The sequence below is a fragment of the Lagopus leucura genome, unplaced genomic scaffold (assembly GCF_019238085.1).
Source record: "Lagopus leucura isolate 7727_CA_CO unplaced genomic scaffold, USGS_WTPT01 Super-Scaffold_73, whole genome shotgun sequence".
In the NCBI taxonomy this organism is placed as follows: Eukaryota; Metazoa; Chordata; class Aves; order Galliformes; family Phasianidae; genus Lagopus; species Lagopus leucura.
In genome coordinates, this window is record NW_024962252.1 from 9362375 (window position 1) to 9383671 (window position 21297).

The 21297-nt window shown below is 37.3% G+C and overlaps 1 long non-coding RNA gene across 1 annotated transcript in view; it reads left to right on the forward strand.

The window, feature by feature from the left end:
* LOC122174867 overlaps positions 1 to 20494 on the forward strand; it is an 89193-nt gene extending 68699 nt beyond the window's left edge. The window contains exon 4 of the long non-coding RNA XR_006177244.1: positions 20342 to 20494. This is a non-coding gene — a long non-coding RNA (uncharacterized LOC122174867). The remainder of the gene's footprint in view (positions 1 to 20341) is intronic.
* Positions 20495 to 21297: the final 803 nt, after the last annotated feature.

Genomic DNA, 21297 nt, shown 5'->3' on the forward strand with positions numbered 1-21297 from the left:
CAAAACAAATATTCCTCAGAAAATTCTTTGGTATGTCCATATTGCAGGTGTTACCTGTTCATTAATTCCAAGATGCTAAGGAATCTTTTTCTTTCCTGTTCAACAACAAATGTAGAACTGTTCACTAAAATAATCAATAACAAAAGGCAAGATAAGGTTGTTTCTTTCACACAAGAATCATTTTAAGGAACTGAGAACATCCAAAATGGCTACATGGAGCTGGCAGATACAATGTGAAACTTGGGCATTTGATCCCTTCTGATGGAGTGTGGTGCTCTCAGTATCTGAGCACAGGCAAGTTAACCTCTCCATAAAGGAAGGGTTTGCGTTTGTGTTGGGAAAGGTAACTATGCTACTTTGACTGCTGCATCTCCTTTGTGGTGTACACAGCTTCTGCAGAACACAGATGAAGAACTTACGCAAGAACTGTGGAGTCACCTCAACTTAGCTCTCACTTGAGCTGCTCCCACACACACTTCCAGGGCCAAGACACTGAGACGCCTAGGCCATCCCACATGTTATCTCTCACCCTATGGCAATCATGTGCCTGCAACTTGGATACACACCATGGAGCATCTCAAGCATAAGTAGACATCTAGATCTGGGTAAATGAATGAAATCCTGCATATCCCTTATGTGGATGTTTATATCCAAGCTAAATTTCTTAGGCTTTCTTCATAATCAGTGGAAAGAAACTGATGATTTTTAGCTAAGACGGGATAGATCATCCTCCAAGATATCTTGAGTGTCTAGGTCAGATCCAGACACTGATAAATTTTCTATCAGATTTTTCTGATTCAAAAAAGCAGTTAGAGGACATTGCATGTAACATATTTTCAGCAGAACTGAGTGTGTACCTGAGAGGAGCTACATAAATACACAATGTCCCCATTTCCTGTCCTGTAACAGTCCTAATATGGGATGTAGATCCTTGTTTGACCCCTCCATCTTCTAAGTCAAACCACTCCTAACTACTGCAGATTTTCTCATGCCCTTTTTCACAGAATCACAGAATCACAGAATTGTAGGGGTTGGAAGGGACCTCCAGAGATCATCGAGTCCAACCCCCCTGCCAAAGCAGGTTCCCTACAGTAGGTCGCACAGGTAGGCATCCAGGCAGGTCTTGAACATCTCCAGAGAAGGAGACTCCACCACCTCCCTGGGCAGCCTGTTCCAGTGCTCCGTCACCTCACTGTAAAGAAGTTCTTGCACACATTTGTGTGGAACTTCCTATGCTGCAGTTTCCGGCCGTTTCCCCTTGTCCTGTCTCCACTCACCACTGAAAACAGTCTGGCCTCGCCATTCTGCCCCCCAGACCTTAGATATTTATAGACCTGGATCAGGTCTCCTCTCAGTCTCCTTTTCTCAAGGTTGAACAGACCCAGTTCACTCAGCCTTTCTTCATAGGAGAGATGCTCCAGGCCCTTCACCATCTTCGTGGCCCTCCGCTGGACTCTTTCCAAGAGATCCCTGTCTTTTTTGTACTGGGGAGCCCAGAACTGGACGCAGTACTCCAGATGAGTACTTTGAGCGGGAAGGTGGAGAACAGGATCCAGTCTTCCATGGACTTACAATTCAGCTCTCAGGGAAGGAAAAGAAATTTGTTTTTTATCCTGCACCTTTTGCAATGGTTTCAATGGGTGCAAAGTCTCACGTCACACTTTAACATAGATCACTTCCACTTTGTTTTGCATTGTGATATCTCAATAACTAACACAGAAGAGACTCAGATCAAGAAATATGTTTCTTACACTGCAGCTCTCACCCCTACAAAAATCAGCTGCACACCTACCAAAATCCTATTTAAACATTTGCACAATGCATCAACATTTGCTTATTTTGAGGGGATTTCTTTTCTGTGCTGTAGGTCTCCAGAAAATAATAACTGCAGGTTTAAATTTACAAGAGGTGAAAACAACTCAATAGAAATTTTTTTGCCAAAGTAGCAGAAACTAAAGTCTATCAAAAAGTTATATCACTAATAGACTTTTGTAAATGGTGTGATACAGGTATGAAAAGAAAAAAAAAGATAAACACAGAAATAGAAAACGGCATGAACTAAATACAGGAGTATGGAATGGAATGTCAGCAATTTGATGTGCATAGGAGTTTCAAAGAAGACCAAAAATGTTTTGCTTCAAGTGGTTTATACCTTCTGAAAAAGAACCTTTCTTCGTTTTTTTGTTTGTAAAAGCCCTTTGAGTCAGTAAGTAACCTCCAAACCAAAACATTTCTCCTTGAAAAGCAAGCTACTAGAAAAAAAAAGCAGAAGGCAGATTCTGCAGTCTGTATGGAATCAGGTTTGGAAGCAGGAAAGATCACTCCTTATATAACCTGTTCTTGCTGGTTCCTCTCTGTCTTTTTTTCCATCACAGTTTTCAGATGCTGAAGAGCTCTCTAAGAAAGCCTAATGCAATGCTTCACAGCAGGCCTCTTCTTAAAAGCATCTTATCCATTCTCTTTTTTACCTCTGCATCTATGAATAAAAGTCAACTCTTAAAAACACTTCTGACTGTCCAATCATTCCAGCTGGAGAGAAGGAACCAGTGTCACATTAATTCTTAGCTGTTGGGTGGGAGCTAACTTCAGCTCCAAATGGACCAAATAATGATTTAACCTAATTTTAATTTTACCAGCATTTCTTAATCTCAGGAATCCCATTGTTTTGTTTTCCCTATGGTTCATTTATATTCCGTTATTATTTTATGCTAAGTTAATAGATTGCAAAAATCTGGGGGTGAGAAGGAAAATTAGTCTTTTATTTTATGTCAGTTTTTCCCTTTATTCATTTCATACTTATTTTATATAATCAAAATCCTCTCTCTCCCTTTCTTTTATATGTCTATTTTCCCTTCCCTTTTAATGATGGACATCAATTAAAATGTCATAGCTCATTCCAGACCCTATCACCAGTGTTGAGTGAGATAGTAACTTTGCTAGCATTTTGTTCATAAGCTGACAAAGAGGAAGTTAAAAACAGTTGATAACATAATTCACAGCCTGTTGCCCGTGTGATAGACAAAGTACTTTTTTTTTTTTTTTTTTTAAATAAGACCATGTGCATGTCATGAAAACATAATAGAAGCAGATATGATGAAAAATAAATATTAGACTTATGCCAGTGATCACAAAGAAAATAACAAACATAATGTGAGTTCCTCTTAGAGGACAGCTTTAATTTGAACACTGATGAAAGTTGTTGCATTTACTTCAAGAGTATTTCTTGTAAACTTGAGAGCTGAAAAAGGCAAATACTTCCCTCCCACTTCATTCATCCATCCATTTTCATCATCAGCCCAAGCAAAACAATTCCTTGCTCACCTGCTCTAATCAACCTTGAGAGCCTGTGAGCTCCTATTAACTTACTTACGTACTTCATGGGGGGTATTGTAAAAATTAATTAAATAGTTCCTGTTTGGACACTTCTTCGAATACATATGGTGCCACAAAAAATGCTAATCAGTAATAAATACTGAATAAATCATTTCAGGTTATGACAATCTCCAGCTCAGCTGCAGGGCAGCCCTTCCCAGGATTCAGGACTTGATTACTGGTTATGGGGATATGTGTTCATGTGGTCTGGCTTAAGGAAGACTTCCTTAGGTCAGCACTCACCATACAAGAATAAGGGCCTCTTCTTTTGCTCCCACTTCAGGTAGCAAGTACCAAAGGAAGGAGTTTTCTCTATTTTGGTTTCTGTTTTATCTAAAAAGTCCTAAAGGATGGAAAAAATTTCTTTCCTGTGGGAGCAGAAATCCTGATCATTACACTGAAGCACTAGGTTTGTGTTCACACAGTTCTTTCTCAAGATGTGTAAGGTAGAATCACAGAATTGTTTGAGCTGGAAGGGATCCTTAAAGGCCATCTAGTCCAACTCCCTTGCAGTGAACAGGGACGCCTACAGCTACATCAGATGCTCAGAGTGCCATCCAGCCTGCCCCTGAGTGTCTCCAGGAATGGGGCATCCACCACCTCTCTAGGCAGGTGTTAATACTGTCTTCACTTGGTTTTGGACCTTTCCTTTGGTGCCACCTAACTCATTTGTTTGGAAAGCTCATTTGTTTTCAAGAAATCTGTTTCATACACTGATCTGAAAATCATTTTTTAAAATAATCTCATCTCAATCTCCACTCTTTCTCCTTTGGTATATGCTTGATTGGAAAATGAAGATATAAATGCAATTAAATTAAAGGCAAAAGACATGTTTCTTCAAAATCCTGCCAAACATAATTGTGCATGGTTGAGCAAACTGTTCTTACTAAACAAAGTATCTAGGGAATATTTTCCTTTTTATTCCTCCATGGGAACAATGCTGGAGCATTCATTCTTTAAAATCCAGAGGAATTGCTAGAGAAAAAAACTTCAGTCTCCGGCTTGTTCACAGCTATTTACTTTTACTGCTTTTTTAGCTGCCTTCTCTAGAAGATTCAGCAATCACTCTTCAGAAATGAACCTATTGCCAGAGCAGAGATGAGAGTCTATCTTTTGCTTAACAGATCCTGTTGTTTGAATGCTGTGGCAGGAAAGGTACACTGCAGGTTGCACACCTACCTTTTGATTCATGAAGCTACATATTTGCATGTGTGGGGCAAGTCTGAGGTATTATAATATGAAAAAAACTCTGTAGTTATTGAATAGAAGGCAGTGTAAGTGTATAAAATGATAGTAAATTGTCAAGGCATTCATGTGAGCACACCTTACACTCCAGTACTCTGAGTACACAATTTGACTGAAAATCACATAGCAAAACAATATTTTTTTATCTTGAAAATAATTGTAGTTAATCTTCAGATGTTCTCTCCTAGTACAGCAGAGTCTTAAAGCACGTTGCATTTTCACTTTGAGTAAGTACAACACAAATTTGGACATCTCCTGCCCTCACCTCTTCCACGCCTAAGATGGACAACGAAAAACCAGCTTTAAAAATTTCCACAATAAAAGCATTGAGTCTTGTCCCACTCCACTTGTGATTCCTCTCTGAGACTGTAAGCTCTGAGCTGGCTAAAGGCAATCAAGACACCAATGTCTACCCCGGTGTAAAGGACATTCTGGAAGTCTGTTGTAGTGTAGTGAGCCTGATTTTCCCCATTGACTACATAAAGAGACCAATCGACTGATCTTCCAGCTCAGCATATGAAGTAGGCACTTAGAGGTGGGATGAGTACACAACTTTTTACCTTTCCATTCATGAATGTGCAAAAAAGTGTACTTCCAAACTTGTTTACATATATATGCACAATGAAAAACATGCTCAGTTTATATATGTGTGCACATACACAAGTCTTCAGATGAACACACATTTTGCAAATCACAAATAAAGATTATTATTGTATCCTTAATTTGAGCCCATTTGGTAACTACTTCTTTCTAGCATCTTTGTAGTATCACAGTTGAATTTTAAATATGCATTGCAGTAATCAAGTAGCATTACAGAGACTCTAAAATTAATGGACAAAATACCTATATATATTGTATAAATCTGGATAGGCAATTCATATCCTCTTAAAGAATAGATGTCTGCAGTCGCTAGAAGAACATATGTTTCCAGGTCAGTAAAATCACGTGTTTTACTGAACAGGGAGGGGAGCCCTCTGGGTATGCTGAGTAAGAACTCAATAGAATCTAGTTTTAAAACTTTGTGCTTTAATTAAAATGTATACTGATGTGTAGTCATTTCCCTGAGCACAGCAATATGGTAATAAGCTTTTAAAAAATTCAGATCTCTGCAGTTTCATAGAACATTTTTCAATCTGATCAAACATTTTTTTCTTTCTCTAATCAGTACTTTTTGTGGTTTATGCATACAGTATTATATTTGATTCCATTCCCCTGTGGGTTGTTACATATCTTAAATACATCAAGAAAAGTTCCCTTAGAAGCAGAAAAAAAAAAAAAAAAAATCCCTAAACCAAAAAATTATGAAGTAACATTTTCCCCACAAAGACTCATATACCTAAAAAGACATAGTCATCTTCCATGAGAACATTTTGTCACTTCTATTACTGGTAGATATTTCAAGAGATTGAGGTGTTTAATATCATGTACATCTGTACTATCTTCTTGCTGTCTTGCTTGTTAGTTTGATGTACCCACAGCAAAATGCAAGCTGATGGTTTGATATTTCCCAATTCTGGGTGATGCTGTTTTGTTGCATTGGTAGCAATTCATCCCAAGATGGACCAAAAGCTAGCAGAGGTAACATGGGTGAAGTGGGGAGGCATGGGACAGCTGTCTATCTGTAAGGTACACACAAAGAGAAAGAACTTATCCATTTCTAATCCAGGTTAAACTACATCCTTCCATTTCTCATAGCCCAACTATTAATTTCTCACTGTGCTATTAAACTAAGTGATATTAAAAAAAAAAAAAAAAGTAAAAATAAAAATTAGGCAATTCAGAAGGTTTGTAACTGAAGACATTTCAGAAGCTAGTGCTTCTAAATAAGACATCCAAATTATGTTATGCAGGGAAGTTCAGTTTTGATATCTGTTATTTTGGAGAATCTGATTTAAACCTTCTTATTTTCACATAGGATTTTATCTTATGTATTTGTGTGCTGGTTGTACAATAGAAGCATGAAACTCCTGCACATGTACATTTATTCACCTTACTGTCCATCTACCTGGCCTACAAGAAAGAGAAGGAATTTACCTGCAGAAGTCTAAAATGAAAAAGATTTTATTCCCAGAACTGCGTAGTAATCACATTTATTGCTTTTACCACATGGAATCGTTATAACAGAACAGTTTTACTCCATATTGAGGTGAAACTGTAAATATGCTATGTATGATCTGCAATAAAATAACATCTGAACTTGTAACCTCTTGAAGTTCAATCTAGTTAATTGCAATTTAATTCCAAGATCGTTAATTGGAGCTGTGCTTTTCCTTTTTTTTTTTTCTTTTTTTTTTCTTTTTTTTTTTTTGAGATGTTCAAGTTGCTCTGTTGACTCTACAGAATAGCAGTTCTTAAGAGACTGCTTTTTGAAAGGCAGAGAAGGGTCGCCTAGGCTGTGAGGGCCCTGAGACACTGTTACTTGCTTGGAAGCTGAGAAACTGTGCATGTCTTTGGAGAAAATCTTACTAGGTTTCCTTTCTCTTTTCATTTTAGTAGTGATGATGCCCTAACATGCTACTTGAAAGTAGCCAGCTAGGTGGACCAACATCAGGGCTGTAGAGAGAATTCAGAAGGAAAAAAATCGGAAAGAAAAAAATGCCAGGCTGTGGAAATGCAGAATGACAATTGTATGTGGAGATTTAGATAAAAAATATGCTGGGAGTTTACAAAGAGAAAAAGATATCACATCATTTTTCATTATTTCAGATAGATGAAAATAAAATTTCCAGTGGAATGGAGATACTTGGATGTAACACTGCAGTTTATCCCTTTCAACTTGCCTTCAGTACATAATGAAGGGTTTGAACCTTTTATCCCTCCATGGCTCAAGGGAGCGAACCCCACTCTACCTTTGCTAGAGAATGTACCAGTATTTTAAACCAAACCAGCTAACAACTCTCACATCTGATTTTCTATGGCATTTATGTTTCATGTCTCAGAGATAAGCTATAGATTGTCTATCAGAATCTGACAATTTAACTAAAGAGGGGTCAGTGGCTTTGTAGACCAGATGTAGAATGATAGCTGTTGCATAGGGAGCAGTAAAAAGGAAATGCACTGCTGGAGGCACAGTAGAAATAGCTGAAAGCTTCATCAGGGCAGGGCTTGGCAATGCAAAAGAGCAGGAAAGGAGAGGAAAAGAAAGAAACGTCTCTGTTGAACAAGCTCTTAGCTCCTTCAGGCAATTGCAGTGCCATAGAGACTGGATTCAGAATACATAATTGGAGAATAATTGTTCCGTGTGGCAGGGATTGTCTTTATTTATGTGTACTGTATGATGCCAAACACATGTTGAGCCCAAGAAACAATATGGATTATTATTTATTTATTTATTTATGGCACCAGTGAGAATAATAATAATCTGTTAGAAACTTGCGCTGCTGGAGAGAGCGGTTAACTTTTCTAGACATGCCCCTCGATTTTTTCCGATTTAACCATCATATTAATTAAAATACTGCAAATGTTTCTCCTCAAGTGGTCTCTAATTTGCACATGTATTGAATCCTAGAAGTCAGAAATGGAGTAGGCATATATTCAGTTCCATTATCTGCCCACACCATATTTTCTTCAGAAAAAAATTACCATACTGAAACTTAAATATGCCCATTTACTAGAGCAAATGTACAAAATAGTCAAGATGGACATCTATTTGCATAGAAGACCACATATATTAAACTGTGAGAAAAATTAACAAATTGAATTCAGGCAGACTTAAAATTTATTATACATTTGGGATAGGTGACTTGTAAACTGCTGCAAAAGGATTCAATACTGGGGTGAACCTTGATATAATGTTAAAATTAATTGTTTAGTTTTGTCAGATAGACCTATGCAGGCATGTTTCGCATTGCCATGGGAATATTTCTTACTTGGTGATAGTTACTTTATACTGGACCCGATACACAAAATCTCTTTTTCACTCCAGCTTTGAACACATTCGTTTTCTTTGTTGTCCAGAAAGAGCTTGTGGATGTTTGCTACAAATGAATTTTGAATTTCTGCTAAGAAAACTTAAATCACAAATGGTTTATATTTCTTTAATAAAAAACAGAAAATGTTGTGAATTCTAAATTCAATTAAATGTTAAGAGTAAACATGTTCACTAGGTAACTGTGTGAGTAATAAAGTTAGAGAATTGAGATGTGATGTCCCTAGATTTCCTCGGAGTGTTTCTTTCCTTTTACAGATATTTTTCCTTTTATAGATATTGTGAGATGAGGAGCTTATGTCAGTTCTTTCAGAAGTATCTATTCCATTACGATCAAATTTAGTGAAGGCGCAAACATGACCTGTTCCTGCTCCTGTTGATGTCTCTTTGGCTTTCAAATAATGTTTCTTCTCTCACAAAAAATTCTATCTTTCTTTGAACTCCCATGTATACCTGTTGAAGGGCAGTCTTATTCTTCACCTCAAGAGACTCACTTCCATAAACAGTGTTCCAAATGTTAGTCTACTATTTTCCAGTGTTGAATTAATAAAATAGAAAGTTAAACTAGGTAATACATTCTGCTGTAATTTGCTACTTTTAATTGAAGAGAATGCTAGAAAATACTGAAATAGTTCCAGGTTTAGGAGAAAAAAGAAAAAGAAAGAAGAAGAGAAAAGGCGAGGCAAGGCAAAGAGAGGCAAGGCAAGGAAAGGAAAAAGAAGACACTCAGAACTAACTATGACTGCAAAAACTTTAAGTTCTTTCTTTGAACATAACAGTGCCCGTCCCTCTGATCTGAAAATTCAGTAAGAATTCACTTTACTGACTGTAGAGCGACATCACAAAGGTGACCAGAATTATAGGACCAGAATTATAATTCCTTAGTTTTATGAGAAGCACATGAAAGCAACCAAAATAATTTCTTTCTGAACCAATGTTGTTATTAGAAAATAAATGACTTTGGTTTTTTTTTAATGTTCTGTATAAGCTAGAATGAGGCCTGTAAGAAACTCCTAACCTTGCAGAGTCCTTTCTTTCAGGCTCTTACTCCAGTAGCTTGCTGGGTAACAGCAGTGTCTCAGTGGTCCATTTGCTTTTGCTGTGGTTCACCTGCCCACCTGCACCTTTTGAACCAAACTACCACAGGGAAGCAATGCAGACATTGCCTTTGTTCCCCCTCCAAATTCCACCCCACCATGACTGCTTCTGTGCTGACTGCAGCTCACTACAAATCATTGTCATTTTCATAGAATAAGAGATTACAGTTCAGCTATTTGGATGTTGCTGGTGCTAATTGGAAGACAATTTGGGTAATCAAACTAAAATAATGTAAACCGTTGACCCAGGTTATAACATCAATATTTGTTCTCCCTACTAATGCAAGCTACCTCCTTCCAATGTTCTCTCAGTTCAAATGAAACAGTTTGTGCTATCTGAAATAAAGCTTTTTGAATATATTAGAGGGACAAAAAGAAGTATATCTGTAAAGAACAGACACTGTTTTCTAACATTCCTTGTAAGTATATTTGAAAAATGACAGAGAGAGAAATCAATCGTTTTGAAAGGTTTGGTACAGAAGTTCTAACCTTTTTGTTTGTTTGTTTGTTTTTCTTGTGAAACAATCTGACAAATTCAGTACATTCACTATTCTATACACCCACATATGGAATGTGCTGATGTCTTTATGTGACATTGATGGTATATTTTTGTAATTAAAAAATTATCTTTTATGTCAGTCTTGCTAGTTGTGCTTGCTGCTTGGTAATGCTTATCTGTTGTCCTGTCACACAGTTTAAATCCAAACATGTGCAGTGTCCCCCTTGCTGATGCAAAGCTGGAAAAATACTGGACTCGATTTACTGGACCTTTATATCTGTGGTCCTGCATGGATAATACATTTCATTAACAACGAGCATAGAGATGAACTGACAAAACACTGATAATGTACAACAGCCCAAATGAAATAAGCTTTTGGGATGAATATTGAAAAAACTGCCTCCCTGTCTCTGACATTTCTGAATTTATGCCTCATACACAAATGCAAAATGCCAGAGGCCCTATCCTGTTTCTCTCTCTAAGTTTTCTCTTTTCACTGCTCTCCATTCTTTGAAAAGAATATTAACTATTTTTCTAAGTTTTAAGACGGCCAATTACAATAGTCAGAAATCACCTAGAATAAGGTTAACTTTTTAAAATGTACTAATATACTCCACTAGACAAATGTAAGATGTGTTGAAAAGAAATCTCTCTTCTGAGTTGAATAAGAGCAAGAAATCTCACTTCTAAGCCATGTTTCCTTCTCTGGTGCCAATATAGCAAAGAGGCTTTGAATTCCCTTACCAGAACATGCATGTGACAAAAAATGTTGTCTTTCTTCTTTTTAATAGTAATCAGATGCATCAGTTCCCATCTCCTGTTCTAGAATCACAGGGTATAAAGACTTTTTTGTGAGTGATTGAAGTCAACCCTATCCTTTTGCAGGCATCATTAGCCATATTGTTTTGTTCTGTTTTGTGTTCTGAACAGGGCTGTGTATATGTCAGAAGCCTATTTTCTCTCACAACTGCTTTCTCTGTATCCATGTTATGTCTAGTTTTAAACTCTGCTCCAGAAATTTCCTTTCAGTCAGTGTCTTGGCTGGCTTGAAAACATTTGTATGAGAGCAAGATACATGGACATTAAAATACTAGTGCCAGGCATCCTGAGACCTGACAATGTGGCATTAGACCAATAACACAAAATTGTCCTCTAGCTCGCCTGGAGGCCCTCTGGGACATCCTCCTCAGCCTCTCAGTTGGCCCTTAATAACTAAGTTTGGACAAGTGTGTCCCATCCATTTCAGTAGGTTCATATCTTACTTTCTCATTACCCAAATTAAGGTGTCTACGTATCATTATCTCCCAGTATTGCCTCATATTCATCACAATCACATACTTGCTATGGAGTCTTGTGACCTGTTAACCACCCATGAGCCACTAAACAACTCATTTGCAAATCTGATCCCTCCTCTTTTCCTATTCTTCTCCATTCCCTCTATCTTCACATCTTCCTTGTTTGTACTTAGCCCTCTTTCCTCTGGACCAGATTCTCCACAAGCTGGTCATTCTGTTGTCCTGCTTGCTGATTCCCAAATATAATCAAAAACAATTTCTCATTTGTATCAGCGTACACGTAAATATACACATTTCTATCTGTTGTTTCCTATTTATTATAAATTCTTCCTGGAAGAGGCTCTGATACCTTCATACCTTAGTCTTTGTTTTCCTCTAAAATATTAGATAATATATAATGATGAAATATTAGACTCTGTTAATGCTGCAGTAGAGCGGGAAATGAATTAGAATGGGTACCCTGAAGGTTTATTAGTTCTGTGGTCTGTATTTTTTAACACTATGCAAATGCTAAGTGTAATTACTTTTTACCATTGATTTGCTTGATTTACAGAGTTTAAGGCCTAAAGGTCGACTCTGATCATCAAGTATGACCTTTTTCATTATACAAGCTACCAAATTTAATCCAGTAATTCTTTATGGAGAACAGTATGTTCTTAGTGAGGTAATTATTATTTAAAAAAAAATAATAAAATCAGATGCAATTTGGTGACCACATCTAATTTCTCAAAGCCAGAAAAGCCTTTATAAGTCTTTGTTTTCTTGAGGATACCCTTCAGCAAGAACTTACTTTTGTGCTTGAGCATTTTAATATCTAATTATAATTTTAATTAAACAATGAAAATACTGCAATAATAGCTTCCTCATTAAAATATGAATCAACAAGAAAATTAAGGTATTATGGCAACCTAAAGCGGGCTATTCTGAAACTGGGTCGTTTTCTAAGTGTTAATTATTTCTCTGTGTATAAAATATATAAAATAAAATACACAAAGTAGACAAAAGACCATTGCATATGCCCTTTTACATGGTGTGAAAGCATCAGGCAAAATTCTGCTCCCAGCTACCTTTTGGTTTTTAGCTGTTTATAGTTGTGTAGTTGTTCATATGTTGCCTAAATGTGAGACAAATGTGGACTTTTAATTTCTGTGTCTGTTTGTTTGTTTTCCTTTCTTGTATTTTTGGGGTCCATTTGAGGAGAATCCCTTGCTAAACGCTTTCAGTCACTACTGAATTTGTGGCAGATCCTTCTGAGGACATTTGAGCACCCAGAACTGTTGACGGTCTTTGAAGTGAATTAACCTTTCCAAAGGGATTCATGATATTGATGTAAAATATCAATGCAGAAAAATGGTAACAAGTAATTTCAGAAACACTATACATGGAATAATCCAGGAAAGCTGCACTTGGGGAAAAATTTATTCTGCAAAAGAGTGGTCAGGCACTGGAATGGGCTGCCTAGAGAGGTGGTAGAGTCATCATCCCTGATGTTGTTCAAGAAAAATTTAAATATTGTACTAAGGAATATGGTTTATTAGGGAAATATTGGTGATAAGCAGACGATTGGATCTTGGAGGTCTTTTCCAAGCTTGCTGATTCTATGATTCTAAGAAAACTATATAGGAGGCTGAGCATCAGTAAAAGCAAGAGGTCACTGGCACTCCCCAGAAATTCAAGACTTAGGGTTGGTTGAGACAATTACTGTTTGAGAACATGCCCTTCATGGAGAACCTGCAGAGGTGCCACAGCTAAAACTCATCTATTTCACAGCAACATGAGGTCAAGCCACCTGAAATACCACTCTGTGTCTTGATTGCCCCACAGTCACCAGCAGTGTGCAGTTGAGCACCAGTTCAGTGCCACCCTCAGGTCAATGAATTGCTTCTGAGAGCTCTGGGACCTATTCATATTGAGAAGTCTAGGGCTTTGAACTAAGCTGCTCCCATATGTACAAGGGAAAGGAGGCTCCATGATGGGCAGGGTGTTAGGCACAGTGTTCATAGATGTTCTTCTCTCAGTTTAGCTCTTGCACCATCAAAAAACACTGCTCAATTTCAAATGTTTGCCCCATGAATCTCAAGGGAAAAAAAAGAAAAAAAAAAAGAAAAAAAAGTGAAGAGGAAAAGCCTTTATTTGTAGGAATTGTTTCCAACTTTTCCGACAAGGTAGTCGTTGAGTGAACATGTGCTGCCACCCATAGGCAGCTCCAGAAATGTCTTTTTGCTCTTGTAATTTATAATAAAAGCCAATGCTTCTAATGAGAAAGTTTAATTTCCTCTTTTTTGTCATATCTGCCACTTATCTGTGGAGCTAACTACCGAATTTACCAAACTGAGCATCAAATTAAGTATAAACAAGGTTACAATGAGCTAATTTAACAATTTTAGTTAAAGATAGTTCAGTGAAGGTGCTTATGAGTATGGCATTATTATCTCTGCTTTCTTTGTTCTGTCTACAAAATGAAAAGAACACAGGACAATCTCTCTGTCAGTCCTCTGATGTGTTACTTAAAACTGCTCTCAGTTGTATATCATTTTAATTATTACAGGAACAAGCCTAAAATCACCTGCACATGAAATAAAGCTGAGTGAGCTGGTTTTGGCAGCTTAGAATTTCTGCACTTCATGAACTGTGCAGTAGGACTAATAGTGCTCTGGTAATTGTGTCTAGTGTTAGTCTAGGGACTAACATTAACTATAGCAGAGTACCAGCCGATGAGTTGTCTAAGGAAAGAGAAAAACTGCATAGTGCTGAGCATTCTGACTTCCTGATTTATTGCAGCTTTACTGACTGCACACTGGAAGGAGTAAAAAGTAACAGGTTTTGATTTGGGGAAAAAAAAATCAAATTAAGATCAGCAAAATCATTTCCAAGAGAGACGTAAATTCAATAGCATAAATACTGAAAACTTTGCATGATTATCGAGGAAGAGAGACAGCTTTGTTAATATCATTGCTACTAGCACTGGTGCATTGCTACATTTCAACATATGGCTCATGCAAAACAGAAAAAACTATTGATAACTTGACAAAAGTGCTGTGTCTTGGCCTCTTCATAGCAGGGGAATGAAGAAAATCAAGGCTGTTGTAATTGGTATGAAATGTTCCCACTGTCATTTCCCTTTCGCCACATTTTTTAAAAAGGTGAAGAGGGAAATCACATTTAATATTTCCTATAATTCATACACCCAAATGGTGGCCAGTTTTCAGTTTTTAATCTTCACTTTAACAAAGAGCAGTTGGGCAGCTATTGACGGGGAAACACAGCAGTCGACTACCTTGTAAATTAGAAGCTGCGGTAGTAAAAATGGATTTGTGTATCACCGGGAGTAGAGAGAGTGTCTGCCTTGTAAATTTAATTAAACAGCAGGTGCAAAATCAGGTCATATGGCTTTGATGTGCCCCATGTGAGGATGACAACTAGACAATGATTCTAATATGAAGAAATTTGCATACATTTGCATTGGATTGCATAGAACATTGTAGCTCACACCTACTTTCTGTGTTTCATTTTGGAGAAGTTGAAGATTTGAATGAACAGTTGCTATTTAGTTTCAGTGACTCTACACAAGAAATACTTTTGTTCTGTCGTGGTAGGGAACATATGGGTTATGATGCAGTTATGTACCATTTTATAGTGTGTGCTTACATGATAATCAAACATTTGAAAATGCAGCTGAGATACTTGTAATGATAGAAGAAGCAAAACAGGAAAGGGGGGTAGGGGGGAAGATACAGAGGGAGAGTGGAAACCACCTTTGTATTTTAATCATTCCTTGATGATCATTTGTTTACTGGAGCATTAATGCAAATCTCCATTCTCATCTTTGTCCAGGGAGTGTCACAAGCAATTCTCCCTGCTTTAGCAGTTAATATTGTAAACAACGAAACCGTGTAGGTTGGAAATGTTTTCAGGTCTGGCAATTAGCACCTCATAAAAATTACTAGTTACAAAAAATTTAATTTCTTACCTTAATGGCCGAAGTTAAGAGTACAAATGCTTAGGTGTAAGTTATCCTCATTGAGTTTAATGGGAACTCCAACTGCACAGATCTCCAGATTATTTTTTCTTCTTTTGCTGTTTAAAATGTTAATGAACAGTTGGCTTCATTTTTGACTGTTTGACTGCGAGATTCTGAATCCCAGCACTGACTGTTTTTGCTGACTGTGCTAGGTGTAGAAGTTTTAGAGGATATTAAAACACAAATGGGAGGGCAAAACAAATCACTGAGAGAGAAGATGCAGCTGAAGAAAAAGCTGAACCTTGTTCATTAGGTATTACCTAAACCTGGGTCAGGAAAAGACCAGTATCTGCCAAGCAAAGGCTATTCAGGAAAGATATGAAGGTGGCTGCAGTCCTACAGGGATGGTTTGGCTCACTTGGTGCATTTTGCTCCAGGGTTCTTTAGATCATAGAATCATAGAGGTTGGAACAGACCCCTAAGATCACCTACAGCTCAACCTTCCATGTTGACTTCCACTAATACTGCCCACTAACCATGTCTCCAAGTACTACATCCACCCTTCTCTTGAATACCTCCAGAGATGGTGACTTCACCACCTCCCTGGGCAACCTAAGCCAATGCCTCACCATTCCTTCAGAGAATATTTTTTTCCTAATATCCAACCTGAAGCTCTCCTGGCATGGCTTAAAGCCATTCCCCCTCATCTCATCACTGTTACCTGGGAGAAGAGGCCGACTCCCAACTTGTTACCACCTTCTTTTAGGGAGCTGTAGAGTGATAAGGTCTCCCCTGAGGCTCCTCCAGACTAAACAGTCCCAGATGCTGAGTGAATAACTAAAATTGCACAGTGTTTATAGTCACAAGGTTACAAAGACATCTGCCCTCTTAATTCTTGTATTTTGTTTTCAGGAACCTTGCACTGCAGAACTACTTCAGTTGGCCACATGAGGTTGTTTTTCACTTTGTTTGATTTCATCTCTGCTGGAGTTCTTTGCTGCTTCTGTTGAAGCACAGAGTTGCATTTGATTTAGCACAGTTTGGGGCACAGGTAGGAAGAGTTGGGAAAGGGAAGAGGGATAAGAAGTCAGGAAAAGGATGGATAAAAAGTAAACAAGAACTTCTTAGGCAGATATTCCACTAGCACAAAAATTTCTATTACAACTGCAGCTTATCTGCTTTGGGAGGTTTCTTTCTCTGCTACCTGTAGCCTCCATGATAAGGTTTTCTGTTCCTTCAGGTGTAATGAATACTGAATTGGCTGTTTAGTTTTTCCTTATTTAGGGATAGAAACCTTCAAAGGCACTGACAGAGATGCTATAATTTTCTGATAATTCCTCCAAAATAATTTCTGCTTGACACTTGCTCAGTCTCTGAGATGCTATATATCCTCACATCTGCTCTTTCTCACTCTCTTTCAAAGTATCCTGAATCACCTGATCTCAGGCATTTGTGCTTTGAAGATTTCTAGCATGCATGTGAAGTAATTACAAGTTTTTGAATTTGGCTCTAACCGCTTTATTTTAAAAAGCTTATCCTTACTCCTGGAGTTCTCAGACATTACTTGTAGAGGATATCAATGTATCAGTGCAAACATATAGTCTTTGGTTCTAAATAATCACCAAATTCCATTCTAACGCTCATCCTTTTGAAAGAGAAATATTTTAGTTACTTCTTTTAGTCAGGTTTTTTGTTTTGTTTTGTTTTGTTTAAGTGAAATGGGGGAAAAAACAGAAATAAAATCAATACAAAACAAGTATGAGATAAATTAGTTTATTTGTCTTTTTTTTTATTAACATGAAATGGTGTCTAGAAAAGCAAACATCAGAAACAACACAATTAGTTGTGAGATCAATATACGATTCAGCAATTCTGAGAAAATATTTAAATGACCTTCATAAATGAAATGCCAGCAATGTATGTTAAGTACCTGAAAGAACCTTTTTAAAATAGTTAATGTGCTAAATGCATTCAAGCAGATTGGGTACCCATGTTAATTGCAGAACAAGGTTATTCCCATGGATTGCAGAACAAAAGAATAAGCTCAGAGAATAAAAGCAGCGCAGCTAAGAGAAGCAGCCAAGCACAGTAAGGAAGACAGGAAGGTATAATGAAAAGAAGGCTGAGGCATTTTACTTTCCTGTGACTTGAAACTGGTAGTTCAAGGAACCAACACATAGACAGGAGGGGGGCAAGGAACTCTGGTAAAGTCTCAGTGCCCTGAAATTATGGGGATGGAGAGGGACAGGAGGTGAAGGTGCCACTGCTGTGTCATGTAAATAGGTGCATTTAAGCAACCTGTGGATGGCTCCAGAAGATAATTCCTTTCAGTGCTTCTGGGTCAGTTTGATTTACACCTCCTCTGTGCAGGCAGCCTTGTGCCAAAAGGGTTTGAATTTCATGAAAGAATATTTATTGTCTCAAAGCCTTTTCTCCCAAAAGGCCAGAAGTGAGTTCATGGACAAGGATGGGGCAATTCTGCTTGAAAAAATTGCACTGCTGGGGAGCAGAAACCCACTGCCTGATTTTGGGTACCATTTCCCACTTTCACCTGAGTGAAAGCAGCCAAATACATCAAATATCAGAGGTATTTCTATAACATGTGAAATAGGTATAGGTTGTCAGTTGAATTCTCCTAACATGGAGAATTCACATTCCTATTTTCAAGAAAGACATAAATGGATAGTAAAAGCTCAAGAAATTGTCACTTGTTTTAGATAACTAGGAACATAGTTCCCAATATTGGATATCAGGAAAAACTTCTTTACAGGAAGGGTTGTTAAGCACTGGAATAGGCTCCCCAGGGAGGTGGTTGAGTCGCTATCCCTGAATGTGTTTATAAACCATTTGGAAGTGGTGCTCAGGGACATGATTTAGCACAGGGTTGTTAGAGTTAGGGTAGTATGGTTAGGTTGTGGCTGGACTTGATGATCTTTAAGTTCTTTTCCAAACTGAGCAATACTATTCTATGGCATATCTTCATTCTCATTACAGTCCTTATAATTGAATGTGTCAGCTCAGCAATAACTGATACCGGAAAGTATTATGATCATTGAAATAATCACCTTTGGTGAATATAATCGGTTTTGATAAAACTGCTAAGCTTCTAAGAGACTCCACTCCAGGGCTTTTCTTCAGTATTTCACAGTTTGCTCTAGTTCTTCATAATTGATATGCTTTTCTTCCAAGGTTATTCAGACAGAAATATGTCCCTCTTCACTCCCATGTCAACCAGAAGAAACACCAGATGGGTGCAGCTTACTGTTATTAATTTGTACCTCATTGTAAAAGCTTCATAACATACCAACCCAAACTATTTCCAGCACAGTTAGAGAAAATCAGCAAAGGTAGAATGAAGGAAATGATCTCTATTTTGCAGAAAGACATATCAATTTTAACTTTTTTGGGGGGAAACATCAGATTGGAAGTTAAAACTAAGTCTATTGATTCCGCTGATAGCTGGATTAAAAAAAAAAAAAAAAAAAAAAGTATCTTTCTATATCAAAACTGGTTTAAAAATTTGGAAAAAATTCCAATTCTATACTGGGATGAAATTAAGCTGTTTCAAAGTGAAAAGACATCCATTCTCACCTAGGGATATTCCAGAGTTCTAGCTAGCTTCTAGGAAGTAAGAAAATAGACTCATGTCCTTAAGTTGAATGAATGGACCTTAGGTGAATATCCTAAACTTTAGGCTGAGTTGGGATAGGAGACTTTCTCATTTTAAACAGCAACTTAATTCTTGTTAAAACTAGCTTGAATATTCTTTGGAAAATTTGGACTTTATGAATCAGCATTTTCCAAATGAAAATAAAATGGACTGAGAAGTCAATGTTCTCGAAGATCATTTCAAAACCATTTCCTGGTCTTTTTTCTAGCTTTCCAATCATGCAGTAGAGAAAGACAATCAGTATATTATTACATTCCTACACACATCAGAAATTAGATGTGCTCTGTTACTGGTCCGAGCTGCTTTACTACCTTAGGGTTAGTTGCTCACAGCTAGGACAGAAGTTAGTAGTAATTCATCATTCTACTGTCATCACCATATCTCTCCTTTTTAAATAAACAAAATTTGTACCTGTGAGGTGGGCTTCACTGCAGTATTAAAATATGACAACAAACCGTAGTGCATTTTCTACTTCATGTGGAGTAATGTGTAAATACTTTATTAAAATTAAATTTAAAAAAGTGAAAGCTGTTCCCTACTGATTGATTTTTCAAAAGCTCCCTAGACTGATTCAGCTACAGATGTTTGCAAAATGATTGGATGTAAAGTGGGCTTAATTCATAAAAGCAATAAAATGTTTCTTATTGACTGAACAGATGAACTAGCAAAGGGGACATAATTTGGAGTGTTCTTATTGGAAATGCTTTGAAGAAATTGAATGATAGTGGGAGGGGGGGAGAAGGGGGAGGGAGTTGGGGAAAACCTTATTAGATGTAGTAGAATACATTTTCTGCAAAGCATTCCAGTAGATTTGGAACAGTGAGAAAACTAACTGCCAAATTTTGGAATATACAGTTATGCATCTGAATAAACTTGTAGACTCTTAGAGTAACCATGTCATTCACTATTAACAAGAAGTTGACTTATACCTGCATTCAACACAAAATTAAGATGAACAAAAGGGAAGGAGTACTGGTAACTAAAATTCTTCCCTATCTTTCAAGGACTGATGCTTGCTCCTTACTTTCTTTCAAGACTGAAATCTCAGGGATGTTAATATATATATATTCATTGTAGAGAGAGAGAAAAGAGTCAGATTATAATTCCCATGAGAGAAAGAAATGGAATTAGTCTGAGATTCCTACCTAATTTCCTTCTATGAGAATTCAGACACTGAAAACCCTAGCCTCATAACAATGTGCAAAGAGAACTAAAATAACCTTGTTCCAGACCTCTGCTGAGATTCTGCTGAGATGGTTTTCTTTTCTCCAAAGATGTATCTACAGATATGTTAACTGCAATGAAAAGGACTTTCTACTGCTGGGCTTAAGTTTTCCCTTGGGCTGGATCATGAATGTTATTCCTGATGACAGCAGGCTTCTATGGAGAGCATTCCTGGGCAGCATGGAAATGAATTCCTTCTCAATTGACTGTGAGTACTGCCATTGCTTTTCCATGACCTACAGCAAAAAGCATGGGGCTGTGCAAAGAACATCCAGTCATACTTCCAGCAGTTGCAGAATACTGGAGTGCCTATTTGAAAAGCTGAGGGCTAAATGACACAGCTTCCACAATCATTTGGGTGCCAATACTTCTTATGTTCATGAATGTGCTCTACATTTTTGTGCATTATAAAGTATCACAAGGGCAGAAATTTCTACTGAGGCTAGAGTCCGAAGTCTAGTGAACACACACACAAACAAAAATGAGCAGCAAGCTCAGCAGAGGTGAGAATTTATATTTTAATGACTACTTGTCAATTATAACATGTTTTAGTCTAAAGATGTTTACTATAGAGTTCAGTATGGTTTGCTGTATTATTTGGTATATGTTCTGAATCAAACAGTATGATAATCTCTATGGATTGTGATATTCCTGTTAAATGTTACTGTTAACGTGGGTAAAGTGGTAAAGTGTTGATACTTTGCTGAAATAAATATTGGAAATCAAGAGGAATTTTATGAGGTATTAAAGAAGGAGTATGTCCTTCTGTTCTGTAAACCAAACGGTTCTGCTCATTTTGATCTGTTGAAAGAGATCCTTGAGACCATTCCAAAAAGGATGCTTAGGAAAAGGTGAGAAATAGTAACAAAAAGTTATATTTTCTCTGCATGAGTTATCAAAAGGAAAAGACCAGACAACATTTTTTTAAAATTGTGAAGTGTCAGTGGTCAAGGCATTACATTTTATTCAGATAGACACTCCTATGCTTAATTTTCAAGCCCATTTA